This window comes from Zingiber officinale, chromosome 1B (genome assembly GCF_018446385.1).
Source record: "Zingiber officinale cultivar Zhangliang chromosome 1B, Zo_v1.1, whole genome shotgun sequence".
Classification (NCBI taxonomy): domain Eukaryota; kingdom Viridiplantae; phylum Streptophyta; class Magnoliopsida; order Zingiberales; family Zingiberaceae; genus Zingiber; species Zingiber officinale.
The window spans coordinates 137,792,242-137,806,106 of NC_055986.1; positions in this window are offsets into that span (position 1 = coordinate 137,792,242).

Below are 13,865 nucleotides of genomic sequence, written 5' to 3' on the forward strand. Positions count from 1 at the left end.
TTTCTGCGTATTTAGTGTTATAGTTCCTAACACAGTGGTCGATTGTAGCCTGCACAGCCAAAGCAACGCTCGGTCGTGGCTTGCACTACTCGAGCAGTGCTCGGCCACGACCTGTACTGCTCAGGCCATAGCTTGCTCTGGTTGAGCATTGCTAGAGGAGGAGAAGCAAGAGACAAGAGAGAAGAGGAGTGCCTGAATGCCAAAGGAGGAGAAACCGGAGGAGGGAGGAGAGATCGTCGGAACAGTCGATCATGCATAGAGAACAGATCTGGCGCAACCTAATATCCCAAATATAGCGATGAAAAATACTTAATCCATTGCAAATAACAACGGATCTTCCATCGCTAATCCGTCACATAAAGCTAGGGTTTAGCCATTACAGTCGCCTTAAAATACAAAGGCTTATTGACGGAAATCAATTAATTTGTCTCTAATATAGATGAATTATTTTAATATCTATCGCTATTAGTGACGGAAAATAAAATAATATGTCGCTATCAGTGATAGATATTAAAATAATCTATCACTATTAAAGATGGATTAATTTAATATCTGTTGCTATTAGAGACAAATTATTTATCTACTGCTATAATGTAAAAGACTTAATGATATTTTGTATTTCGTCACTAATAGAGACGAACATTTACATTCCGTTGTCCGTATTTAGTATTTTTTTTTTTTTTTGTAATTCTAGTTATCCCTAAATCCAATGTATTTTTTTTCCTTTTTTATTTTGACTTGCTCCCTCCAAATAATTATTATATTTTATCAAAGGATGCATTGGATTTCTAGAATTCCCAAAGACACGTTATACTTTAATTTAGGGTAATTATCAAAAGAGCATATCTTTTTTATTAAAATTGTCAAAATAACATCCATTTTTTATTTGTTATCAAAATAGTAGTTCATCCCGCTTCAACGTATTTTTAGTTTTGAAAATACTCTTATGTTTGGTGTTGTTATAACAACTATGAGATCATAGCTGTTACTGTTGGGATGTATACTATAAGTCTAGCTTTTGTATGAACATCTGTTTTGAAATATTTTGAAATGAGAATCTCTTTTGTCAAATGTTTGCATTTTATATTTATATATATGTCAATACAGTTGTCCATTTAATTTATATTGTAGATAACATGGTGTGTGGTGTCACACGGAAGATCATGTTATCGGTTCCTTATAAATTATAAATAGTAGCTCACAACCACGATTGATTGGGACAAACTATTGGAACGGTTGTAGTGTAATTTAGTATTAGCCTATCTTGACTATAAAATTACACTAGTACACTATGTGTGTATTGAGCAGGACCGTTTGAGGTTGTTTGATTTGTACTGACTACATAAAAGAACAGAACCTCTATTATTATGGATATACGCCCTCTTAATTCCTATATAATAACAAGCACGTATACTTAGTATTTATTTCTTTAACTTATCAATGTGTGAGATTTATTTGTTAAATCAATAGACCCGATGAGTTGAGAACTAGTACTGTTTATATGGTGTGTTGTTGATTATAGAAGGAATCTATATCTTAATTATTTAGGCTGATGATGTCCCCTTAAGGAGCTCATAAGGATTATCATGTAAACCCTGCAGGTGGACTTAGTCCGGCATGATAATAAAGTTGAGTGGTACTACTCTTGGAATCAGATGTTAATTAATTGAGTTGTCAGTAACTCATTTAATTAATGGACATACGATATCTTAAACACGGGGAGATTAACACACTCATGATAAGAAAGGAGCTCATATTGTAATATGGGATTGGTGCGGTAGTTCAATAATAACCCTTTAGTGGTATGAGTTATTATTGATGGACTTGAGTTGAGTGTTCGAGCAGAATACAGAAAGCCCAAGCCCATCAGGAGGCCTAAACCAATTCCTTCTCTAGGTCCCTATTGTAGAATTGGGTTATAAAAAGGGAGATCTTTTCTAAACAGAATTATGTTATTTTTCTTTCTTTGTAACTGATAGCAAGGGTTATAAAAGGGGAGGTGGCATCCCCTAAACATAAGTTTTCTACAACTCTCTTACTTAGGGCTAGCGGCACAAGAATCTCCTTTTCTCTTGCTTAGGGCCGACAGTACAAGGTTCTCCTTCTCCACCTTAAGGCCGACAACACAAGGTTCTCCTTCTCCACCTCAGGGTCGGCGACACAAATCTCTTCCAACTCCACCTTAGGGTCGGCGGCACAAATCTCTTCCAACTCCACCTTAGGGCCGGTGGCTTGGAGGAGAGGAAGAAGAGGTGAGGGCGCCCATCCTAGAGCCTCCTTTTGGTGGTCGGCGGTTTGGAAACAAAGAAGAGAAGAAGGGTGGTTTTTGTCTTGGTAGATCGTCACTCACACAACGTCCAAGAAGAGGAGAGGAATATAGCAGAAGATCAAGAGGTCTTTAGCTACAAAGGAAAGGTACAACTAGTTCTTTGATTTCGCTGCGCAATTAGTTTAGTTTTCTTTGTATCGATTTTGAATACCAACACAAGAGGCCAGCGATCTTGTACTTCGATCAAGGTGTGCTTTGATCCGTCAAGAACTTCCTTGATTGATCAAACACATGTCTGATCGAATATGCGGGTTGCTAGGAAAAGTTCTGTATTTGCACAATTTTTGTACAAGGAAATTTAAACACAACGGAATTTCAGCGCCTTCAGTTACAACATAAAAACTTCAAGTATAATCACTAATAACACTATATTGTAATAACTATCAGGGGCGTAGCCATATTGTGAGGAGGGGGTGTGAATGCCGCCTCTGGAATTAAAAAAAAAAAAGATTAATAGTATAAATTTCAAAAGTCCTCAATGCTACTTTGACTGATTGAATCACCACCGTTCGACGTTAAAAAATTAAAATTAATCACATATTTGGAAAATCGTTAACCTAAGCTATCCATGGTACCACTTTTATGAGAAAATATCATGTCTTGGAATGTTAAATATTGAATTTTAAAAATAAAATATATAATAATAAATGGATAAATTAAATGTAGAACATGAAGTGAGTGTACTAAATTAAAATTAGATCTGATTTGAACTAAATCGAATACAGAGATAATAATTACGTTGATTTAAATTGGGATTGATTTTGCCAAGTTATAATCGAACCAAATTTAAGATTTTTTATCGATTCAAAACAAATTATGATAGTTTTAAGAATATTTTCTCTTTCTTCTTTTTTCCCTACACACTCTAGCCTCTATTGTGTCATACTCCATCATCGATGTAGGAATGCTAAATATTATAGGAAAGTGATATCATAAATGATTTTTCGATTTTGAGTCATCGATAAGCTCTTGGGATCGATAGATCATTGTTTCAACTAGAACTTGGGAGTAATGTCAAAAATTTCAAATCTAAGTTCATTTCTATCTTCAAATTTAAAATTTAGATTTTTAATTATGAAATCAACCTATACTAAACTTTGAAATTTTTAAAAATCGCTCTAGTTTAAAATCCTAACTATGCCACTGATAACTATTGTTTGTAACTATTGTAATATGGACATTTTATTTTTGGTTGACATAGGTTAATATTGTGGTGTAGCAACTACAAATCATAGCTGCTAATATTGACATTTATTTTTGTCTATATTATATTATAGTAGCATGAGATCATAACTATTACACAATTGCAATAATTGTTTCTAATCAACACGGTTAACATAATATTGTAACAACTACAAATCATAGCTAATACAACATAGACAATATACTTATCAACATTATGTTATCGCAATAAGTCAATAACAGGATCATAGCTGTTATAACTATATAGTAGATATGGAATCATAACTGCTACAATTATTAACAATTATAAGATCATAATTCTTACAACGGGATAATAGTAGGTACAAGATCATACATGCTACAACTACATAATAGCCAAAATCTCATAGTTGCTACAATATTTGTAGAAAATAAGGGTATTTTTTGAAACAAAATTAGGTTGAGATGGGATGTGACACTATTTTAATAATAAATGAAAAAGGATTTTTTTTTTTTTTTTTTTTTGACAATTCCAATAAAAAAATGGAGCCCTTTTCATTTTCCCCCTAATTTTTACCATAAAATATATATATATATTTTCCAAAATATCCTTTTAATCTATTTCAACCTCAACTTAAAACAAAAAACTCATTATTCTAAATTAATTACTCTAGATTGAACCGAATAAAGATATAAAAAAAACTTAGTTATTACATTGAACATTTTCATATAAAAGTCATTGATGACTTTAAAAATATCAAATTAATATTGTTCACTATTAATGAATTTAGTAATTTTGATATATATATATATATATTTAAAATTTAAAATTTTTAAGTCCATCAATAAATTTTAATTATAATTTGATTGAATTTTTAATTTGGTATTCTCAATTTAATTAAATCTTTTAAAAAAAATCATTTGAATATAAATCATAGACTTAGTAATTTAACATAAATAGACAGTCATGAAAGGATTGATATATCTCTATCCATCATCTAACGAATAAGATAAAATTGATCCTGCATGATCACTGACACTATTTACTGAACCCTAAATCATTTTCTCTTCATCCTAATGTCGCATCTATCCCTCACTTTAAGGTGGCAAAAAGGGAATATGTTCGTCTCAGCGCCCTCGCTAACCCGTCCCAAGGTCAATACGGAGGAGGTATATCACGGACGGCTACTAGCCTTTGTAATAGTGACTAGTATATAAGGGAGACATTTACCTCAGTTTTACCGAAATTTAAACCCCAAACCTCATGATGACAACATCTCATACGTTAATCACTAGATTCATCCGAGAGGACGTCTATCCCTCACTTCAAGAAGAGTAGGTTTATTGCTGATCCGACCCGTCTATCAATTTCCATTTGTCTTCTTTGATACAACAATACTCTTCTTAGCAACACCAGAATACGCGGGAAATGAGATTTACATTTTGGAGCCAATAATTTTTGTAAGTTATACATCAATGTTAAATTCACATATAATACTTATCATATTAATAAATATTTAAATTTTTACAAGTTAAAAGATTGGAGGCTTAAGTTCTTTTTGGCCAAAGTATGATATGGATGGATAAGGTGGACATCTTTTTGATTAATTTTTAGATTTACTGTCTTTGTTTACATAAGTTGATAATTTATATGGTGTTTGTATAGTTTGAGGTGGTTCAAAATTCCAATTTATCATAATTCAAGTATTCCAAATTGAAAAACATACAAGTAACAAGAAGGGTACACATATCTCACATTTTGTTTAGCTAATCGATAAATATTCTTTTCCATTTGAAAATTACTATATCAAAAATAGTTATTTCTACTTGTTTTACTCTGTTTAATTAGTTGATTGAAAAATATTTTTATTCATTAGTAGAGTGTGTATCATAAAATTGTAATTATATTATTCTAATAAATCCATTGAAGGTGGCAAAGATGAATACGCTCGCTCTTAGTGTCTCCATCAATTCGTTCCAGGATAATACGGAGGAGGTAAATCGCGGGCGACTACTAATTTTTAGAATAGTGACTAGCACATAAGAGAGACATTTATCTCAGTTTTAATTATCAAGATTCGAACCTCAGATCTTATAATGACAATATCTAATACGCTAACCACTAGATCGTCCTGAGAAGATTCTAAAAAATCCATTCAAGTATGAATATTTCATCGACACTCCATGTTCACCAAAATTTTAAAATTAATGAGATACAAATATTTTATTTATTTATTTTTTCCTCAATGACTTCTATATTTTTTGAGGACTTCCACACTTTCCTAAAGTGACTTCGCGACTGTATCACGTACCACACCTACCTAACTTTAAGTTAACTTTAATAAGTCATGACTTCCTATCAATCAATCAAGTGTTTCCTCGATCTTAACTCACATGAACTTCTATAACCATTTAACATATTCAAGCACATTGCAAAAACATCACAATCCTAGACATTGGCCATCCTTAAATAGATTGGTCAACCTTAATTAAGTGTCGATTCTAATGACATTTTCTCCCGTTTTAATTATTGATAATATGGCTAACATAGACTTAACTAATAGGCAACTTCCAACGCTTGTTGACAAAACCTAACAATAGTTTTCTAACTTAAATCAGATTTTCTCCCACTTTGAAATATATAAAAAAGATTATTTTGAAAAACATTTTCAAACTCCCCTTTGAAAACTATTTTTTTTCTTTTGAAAATTGATTTAAGACTCTAAGATTAAATTTTCCATTCTGAATAATTTTTTAACTCAAAAAAATATTTTTAACCCCAAATATATTTTCAACTAAAAAAAAAATATTTTTTAAATTTTATTCAACTTTATAAAAAAAATATTTTATTTTATTTTAAAAAAATTGCTTTAGTCAAATTTTCTGACTCTATTTTTTTTAAAAAAAATTAACTCTCCCTTTTAAAACAATTTTGACATGAATTTTAAAAGCATTTGAATTTAGACCTTAAACTCTTCCATTTTTTTAAAATATAACTTTAAACCCCAAATACTCCCTAATTATAAGTTTTAGAGCCTTGAACACCCTTTAATTTTATATCAGATTGGAAACAAAAGTTTGTTCAATTAGGTTTACGTCCATGAATAAATTTTGATCAATAATTATCCTAAAAACTTATTATCTATTTTGAATTTACATTGTTACACTACTAATGGTCCCTGAATTTATGCATGTTTTTATTTTCAATTTTAAGCCTTAATAAAAAATAAACATTAAAAGATCCATTTTAATTACAATTTATTTGATTTTTTAATTTGGTATTCTTACCTTTAATTAAATCACAGACTAAATAAATTAATATAAACAGAAGGTCATGAATGGATTAATACGACACTATCCATCATTCAACGAATGGGATAAAATCAGTCAATCTAGGATTTATCTAATGGATGAGATAAAATCGGTCAATTCTACACAGTCATGATCGGCCGCTTGCATATAATTTCTGTTAATGAGTGCACTTATGTGTTAAGATATTCTTTATGTAGGATAATTATTTAATAAAGATAAGAAGTTATCATTAATTATTTATTTTTCTGTATATATATAATTAATGATAAAGTCCCACAGATTAATGAGTATATTAATATAAAAATAGTCCTTGATCGAATAGATATTTAGAAGGGACATGGATATCTAGATCAACGCTGAGTATGACTAGGTCGAGATAGACCAGAGGGATGGATATCCAAGTTGTACTTGGGGGTGTCTTGAGTTTAGAGGTACACTGGACACGACCTGCTCAAGAGGAGACCACATATTAAGTATCATTGGTTATTCCTCTTATGAACGAGTGTAACTGATCTTTTGAGTTGAGACCTTCATTTATTCTATGCGTGGAGTTATGTGTTTTGACGCCGTTAAAAGTAGTCTTTAATCGGATTGTGATTAATACGATAGTTGGGTGTATGACAAAACGTAGAGAGAATAGTGTTGAGTCAATAGAGGATTCATCGCTCTCTTGGATTGGGAGTTAACATCCTGGCCGCTTGATAGAGATATTAGTGACTCAAAATCCATGGTCATAGGAGGAATGATTTATCATTCAAGAGGAGTCTATTATATCTTGGAAATCAAGTAAAACAATTAATTTGGTAATGATGCATAATGTATCAAATTAATTGGGATGTAGACTTTAGATGAAGAGATTGAATTACACAGTAATCGGTTCATAGTGGTTTACAGTTTATGACTAATATTAATTTTATCGCGTTGGGTGACTAAAAACTGTTGCTAGACGGTTACCTTAGTCTGTGTATAGATTTACACTGCCTTCGTGTATAAAACCTAGAGGGTCTCACGCATGGCACATAGACATGAACAATGATGTCGAAAGCTAGTCGAGATCAAGATCAAATATGAATTTATTTGATACAAAGAAGAGAGAATTTGAATAGCCATAATTATTAATATTATTATCAAAAATTGCTCTTCCAAAAATTTGAAGTTAATGCGATACAAATCTATTTATTTATTTTTCATTTTATTCTCTTTTTTACTTAATTTTTTTGAATACTCTACCCTCCTTTTAACAAATATAATGAAATTCATCCATAACAATAGTCTATGAAAAAGAAGATTGACTATGCTACCCTCCTTTTAAATAAAATTATGGATAATGTGTTTTGATGTATTTATTATCTGATGTCAATCCGTTCCTAAGTCAATATGAACGAGATAAATAACGAATAATCATTAATGATTAGTGTAAGTGTTGTATGAGGAAAGATATATTTAGACATATTAAATTTTGATCCTAAAATTTCATATAATAATATTTTATATCTTAATCATTTTACCATCCCGAGAAGATCGCCTTATGTTGGAGAATATGATTGGATGTTGTGTTGATGATTTCTAGTTTGCTTATTTATTCTGAATTATAGTTAATTTACGATATATCTTTATAGTAACTATTTATTTGTTCATCATCACTATGAAATTTTAAAAAGGACAAATTCTTTTCCAACTAGTCCTTTCTTTACCAAATGTAATTTACTTTTTAAATTCAAGTCTTGTCTTATCATTGTTAATTCCACTTATAAATTTATTTTTTGATTTCAAGATAATTTTGCTACATGGAAAAAACTCGAGAGATATTGAAAAAATAATGTTAAGTTTACTAGCAAAATTGAGAAAGTAAATGTTGAACTCTCTAGCACACTTGACATGATAAATAAAATTGACAAGTATTTTAGATCATAGTAATTTTATAATTTTTTATAAACTTTTTTTTAAAAAAAAATAGCTTGGTGCGAGCATGTCGATATTAATGATTTTTTTGTCATTGTGTATAGGAATTTTCGGCATCGAGAGCACAATTAGACATTGCAAGGTTTGATAATATAAAATACAATGTTGGTGCTCTCATTTTAGTAACATCAGTTGCTATGGGTGTTATACGTGTTTGGAAGTAAAAATTAGGACAGACCTGATTTGGCAAGAACAATTATATAACTTTTAAATGTATGATTTCTCTAATGGATTTTTAATTTTGTATCCTATGTAAATTGGAATACTATGTCACATCTGTTTCTTAAAATCATCATCTACAACTTATGGTTTAAGATTTAGGATTTAATTTAAGGCTAGAACTATTGGATTAGAAAACCAATTTTACTTCTTTGAAACAACGCATTGATGTTTCTTTCAGCTGCGTCAAGAACTTGAAACCTTAAATTTAGGTTTAAGAATGGGTTTTCCCCCAGTTGAATTTGTTGGACAAAACCATCTATTGTCGAAGATATTTAGAATTTTATCGAATTTAAATTATATGAAATTAAATCCAACTTATCTGTTGAGATGACCTGAGCTGATAATCTCAGGCTGTTAGCAGGGGCTGTTTTTTGCCAATTGCTGTCCGTTGAGTGGCTGAGCAAGCAGAGCGTCCACGCAGCAAAGTCCGAGCGATCGAGACTGAGCGTCCGAGTGTTGACTAGATAGTGCGGTCGGGCAAACGGAGAGTTCGATCGAGTAGAGCAGTCGAGCAAGCTGAGCAGCTAGACAGTTAAGTTGACCGAGCAGTCAGGTCGACCGGGTAGAGTTGTCGAGCGAACGAGCTGGAGGTCGTCCAGGCAGAAAGGCCGAGTGAGTGACGCGAGCGGTGGGGCGAGCAGAGATCGAATGGCCAAGCGAGTGACGCGAGCGGCCGGGCGAGCAGACAGACCGAGTGGTCGATCGAGTTGGAGGTCATCCGGGCAGAGAGGCCGAGTGAGCGAGCTAGTTGTTGAGCAAGTTGGAGGTCGTCCGGGCAAAAAGGCCAAGCAAGAGAGCTAGTTACTGAGAGAACTGGAGGTAGTCCGAACAGAGAGGTCGATTGAGCGAGCTAGCTGTCGAGCAAGCTGGAGGCCGAGCGAGTGACACGAGCGGCCAGGCGGGCATTGAGACTGGGTGAGCGGCTGGATGTGTGAACCGAGGCCTGCGATACGCAGTTTTCTTGAAACAGATTTGTCCCACCTATGGCTATGCTTTGAGGCTTTCTTGGATCGTCTATTGCTCAGGATACAATGGGCAACCATGATCCCCACTAAGCAGTACTGGTGGTCACGATGAACCGAGTGGTACCCGTCTGCTATCACGGGCACTCCAACGAGCAAGAATTGCATGATAGAGGGAGGGACGTATGTGGAGAGCTTCTGCTGTCTTTTTGTTTATGTGTGTAACCTCTTTCACTATGATCGCAGCCTCCTTATATAGCAGCTCAGATTAACGGCAACGTTAATGATCAATTAAAGATCATTACTCGACGAGCTGTGAAATGCCAGCGTTTCACCGTTTTGATTTTGCATTAATCTTGCTTTAATACATCAATTACACAAGCAGTAAAAAGTTTACGTGGTAACAATATTGGTTGTTCCACTTGGGCAAATTTTGCCTCGACCAGTCCACCATTCAGTGCACACAGGTCGTGCTCGTACACGAGTCAACTTAGTTCACCACGCGCCGGCCCCCTGTGCACCCATGCGTGAGAGAGAACCTCTTCCCTTGCATTTGTTCACATAATCAAAGCATGTAAATCAATATAAATCAACCAACACCTTGAAGCTCTCAATATGGGACTAAAGTCCCATTAACAATGGAGCTCCATGTCTCTTCCACTTCTTCTCCATTCACATATATCCAAGAGAACTAAAAGATAAGAGGTGTGTGTGTCTATATGTAAGTATGTATATGTTATCCTTATTAAACCTATTAATCCTGTCCGAAAGCGTGAAGCTGGAAAGCCGGGGATGCAACAACTCTACTGACTGAAGACCTCGCTCCTCTCTACAAAACAAACCAAAATCAGGGAAGGGATCCCTGGCGTTGACCCTCCGACGCTCAAGTTAGAAACAGTAGTAGGAAGAGAAATCGAAAATAATAGAGAGAGATAGAAAATGAGTCTTGCCTTTCTTCATACCTAGCATACTACATTTCTTAGTGACCCTCCATCTTCCCTTATTTAATGATATTAATTACCGAAAGAAGACATCTTTGTCTTGGTTTCTTCGCATTTAATCATAGATGGAGTGTTTTCTTTTGCTTTCTCTTCCCCTTATTAATTATCTATCTTTTCCTCTTTTATTATTTTATCGGTTCATTATTATGTGTACAATGCCAATGGCATACCCTGAGTCGGACGGGTGGCCCGCTCAACTCTCTCTCCTTGCCCGCTCGGCCAGCTCTCCTGCCGACCAGGCTAACCAGACACTAGTTTACCCAAATGGTCGATCAGACAGTGGTTCCTCCGATCGACTGATGTAACCACTTCCCACTCTGGTGCGACCGAGCCTTATTTAAGCCCTAGTGTAGACCGCCTTGACTTTGACCTACATTGTGGTAATTGACTCGTGCTAGGTAGGCTTATCCTTACTGTCGCATCACAAGTCTCCCCTTCAAGTCTAGTCGAAGGAGGCTGTAAGTCCGACTGACTGGACAAGATGTATCTGTTGGTGCGGTTAGCACTAACGGTCTAACTCAGGTTTTGATGAATGAAAAATTAAGTTAAGTTAGGTTTGTCGTTGTCTAACACTCTGATCGAGTGTGCAGGCGAAGTCCAGACAGGTCGACGGGCTGACCGGATGTCTGGCACGAAACCCAGCTAGGTCAACGGGCCGACCGAATAGCTGGCGAGAAGTCCAAGCGGGTCGACGGGCTGACTAGACATTTGGCATGAAGTCCAGCTAGGTCGACAGGCTGACCGGATAGCTGGCGAGAAGTCCAGACTGGTTGAAGGGCTGACCGGACATCTGACAGGTGAGTAAAGGTAAGTCACTAGAAGGGAGTGACTGGACGCATTCCCGGGAAGGGAACTTAGGTACTGATCCGACTTAGAACCATTTCGGAACTCTAAGTCGAGATCTTGACTAGATTCCGGTCTCGGAGAGATGGAATCTAAGTCATACTCTTTATGTTGAATTTATAAACTGTGCTAATACGTTATTTTGCAGGAAATTCATTATATTTGCCTTGGACTAACCTTGTCTTGCAGGAGAAGGACTTCTCTGGAGAAAGGTGGTCCGGGCGCCCGGAAGGGATCCGAGCGCCCGGAGGCGAATTCTATCCAAGTCACGGCGTCGACACGTGGAGCTCGCTGGTTGGGACTACTACGTCACACCAGGGCGCCCGGAAGGGATCCGGGGCGCCCCGAGCCTCCTATATAAGGAGGGTCAAAGGCGGAGCACAAAACAACAACTTAGAATTGACAATCTGCTCTCCTGCTCTTCTGCGACGTTGCGACGTTGCGACGCTACTCTGACACAGCCCTGTTCCTTTCTTATTGTTTCATAATTGTTGGTATTTTCATTACTAGTATTTCCTGTACTTTCATTGTCACTCTGATTCTGAATTATTAGTAATTGCCCAACGAAAGCACCCTTGTGTGCGGGCATTGGAGTAGGAGTCGACACAGGCTCCGAACCAAGTAAATCGACTGTGTTAGCTGTGCCCTCTTTTCTTATTCTTTTCCCGCTGCGTTTACTTGATGAATTTTCGTAATCGATATTCACCTCCCTTCTATCGAACGATCACGGTCCAACAGTATCTTCAGCGACTCTGAGACCCATTCGGCCCAAATGCTCCAGTGTCCGATCAGACTTTGCTCGATCTATAATCATTGATCGACCCACAAGCCGACGCTGCTTGGCTTCATTTCACCGTTGTCGGGTTCAGTCCTGTGACTTGTTCTTTGCACCGATCGGGAAGATGAGCAACAACACTTGGCAAATTTTCTTCCTTTATCTATGCTTCCTCGGGTGAGCTTGGTCATGGTTGACATCATCTAAATTTCTTGACAACCGTGCAAATCCATGCTAATTATGCTGAGCATGCGGTCATACCTTTTTTAATTAAGTTCATTAAATACTATCCGGTGACCAAAGGGCATGTGTCTCTTACTGCCGCCACACACTCGATGTGATAGGTGGATATCCGCTTGTGACGAGACGTATGCCTTTTCAAAATCAACTGTTGGATTGCTTTTAGGTTTTCGTAACCTTGGATCGAACGGTTGAGGTTGATTGACCGCGAGGTTTATAAACCTCCGTGCTTCGTCGTATGCCTTACTTTGCGTCTTCATCTTCGTCTTCGAGCGTTTCAACAACACTGCGTTCTTCTCCCTTTCCAGCAATCTTAGCGGTCTCTCTAGTAAGCTTTCATTTCCCTTCAATCGCATCATTTCGTTGTTCTTAGCACCTTCTCTATCAATCGAACTTCTTCGTTGTTTCTTGTCACTTTTATTTTCAATGGCCAGCTCCTCTCAACCTCCAATCGCTGTCCCTAGGCTCTGGTACACATCTATCGAGTCCAGGTTCGATGGAGGCGATGCTGAGAGTTTGAGAGCTGCTTTGAAATTCCATCCAATTATCAAATCGATATTCCTTTGGCTTTTAACCGCTAGAATGAGCCACCGCCGGATTTTGTATGTTTCTTCAGGGACCAATTTACCGTCGGTCTGTGGTTTCCTGTTCATCCCTTCTTCACAGCAATTTGTAAATATTTTCATATTTCTCTCCACCAACCAGTCCCGAACTCCTTTAGGTTGCTGTGCGGGGTCATCATTCTTTTCCGCCTGCACGGCCTTCCTTTAACCTCTCAGCTTTTCCACTACTTCTACTATCATAAACTGTCCGAGTCGGGGACCTTCCTATTCCAAGCCTGCGTGGGTTTGGTCTTCTTCGATAAGATGTCGTCCTCCAATAAACATTGGAAGGACTACTATTTTTTGTTAAATTCCCTGAGGCCCGATTTCCCGACCGGCTGGCAGCTAGAGGTTGTGAACCCGCCATCACTTGGGAAGTATAAGAGCCGATCGGACTACCTCCATGTGGTTTCACACTTAGTCGAGCAGAAGTATCACATTCACAAGTTGTTGCTA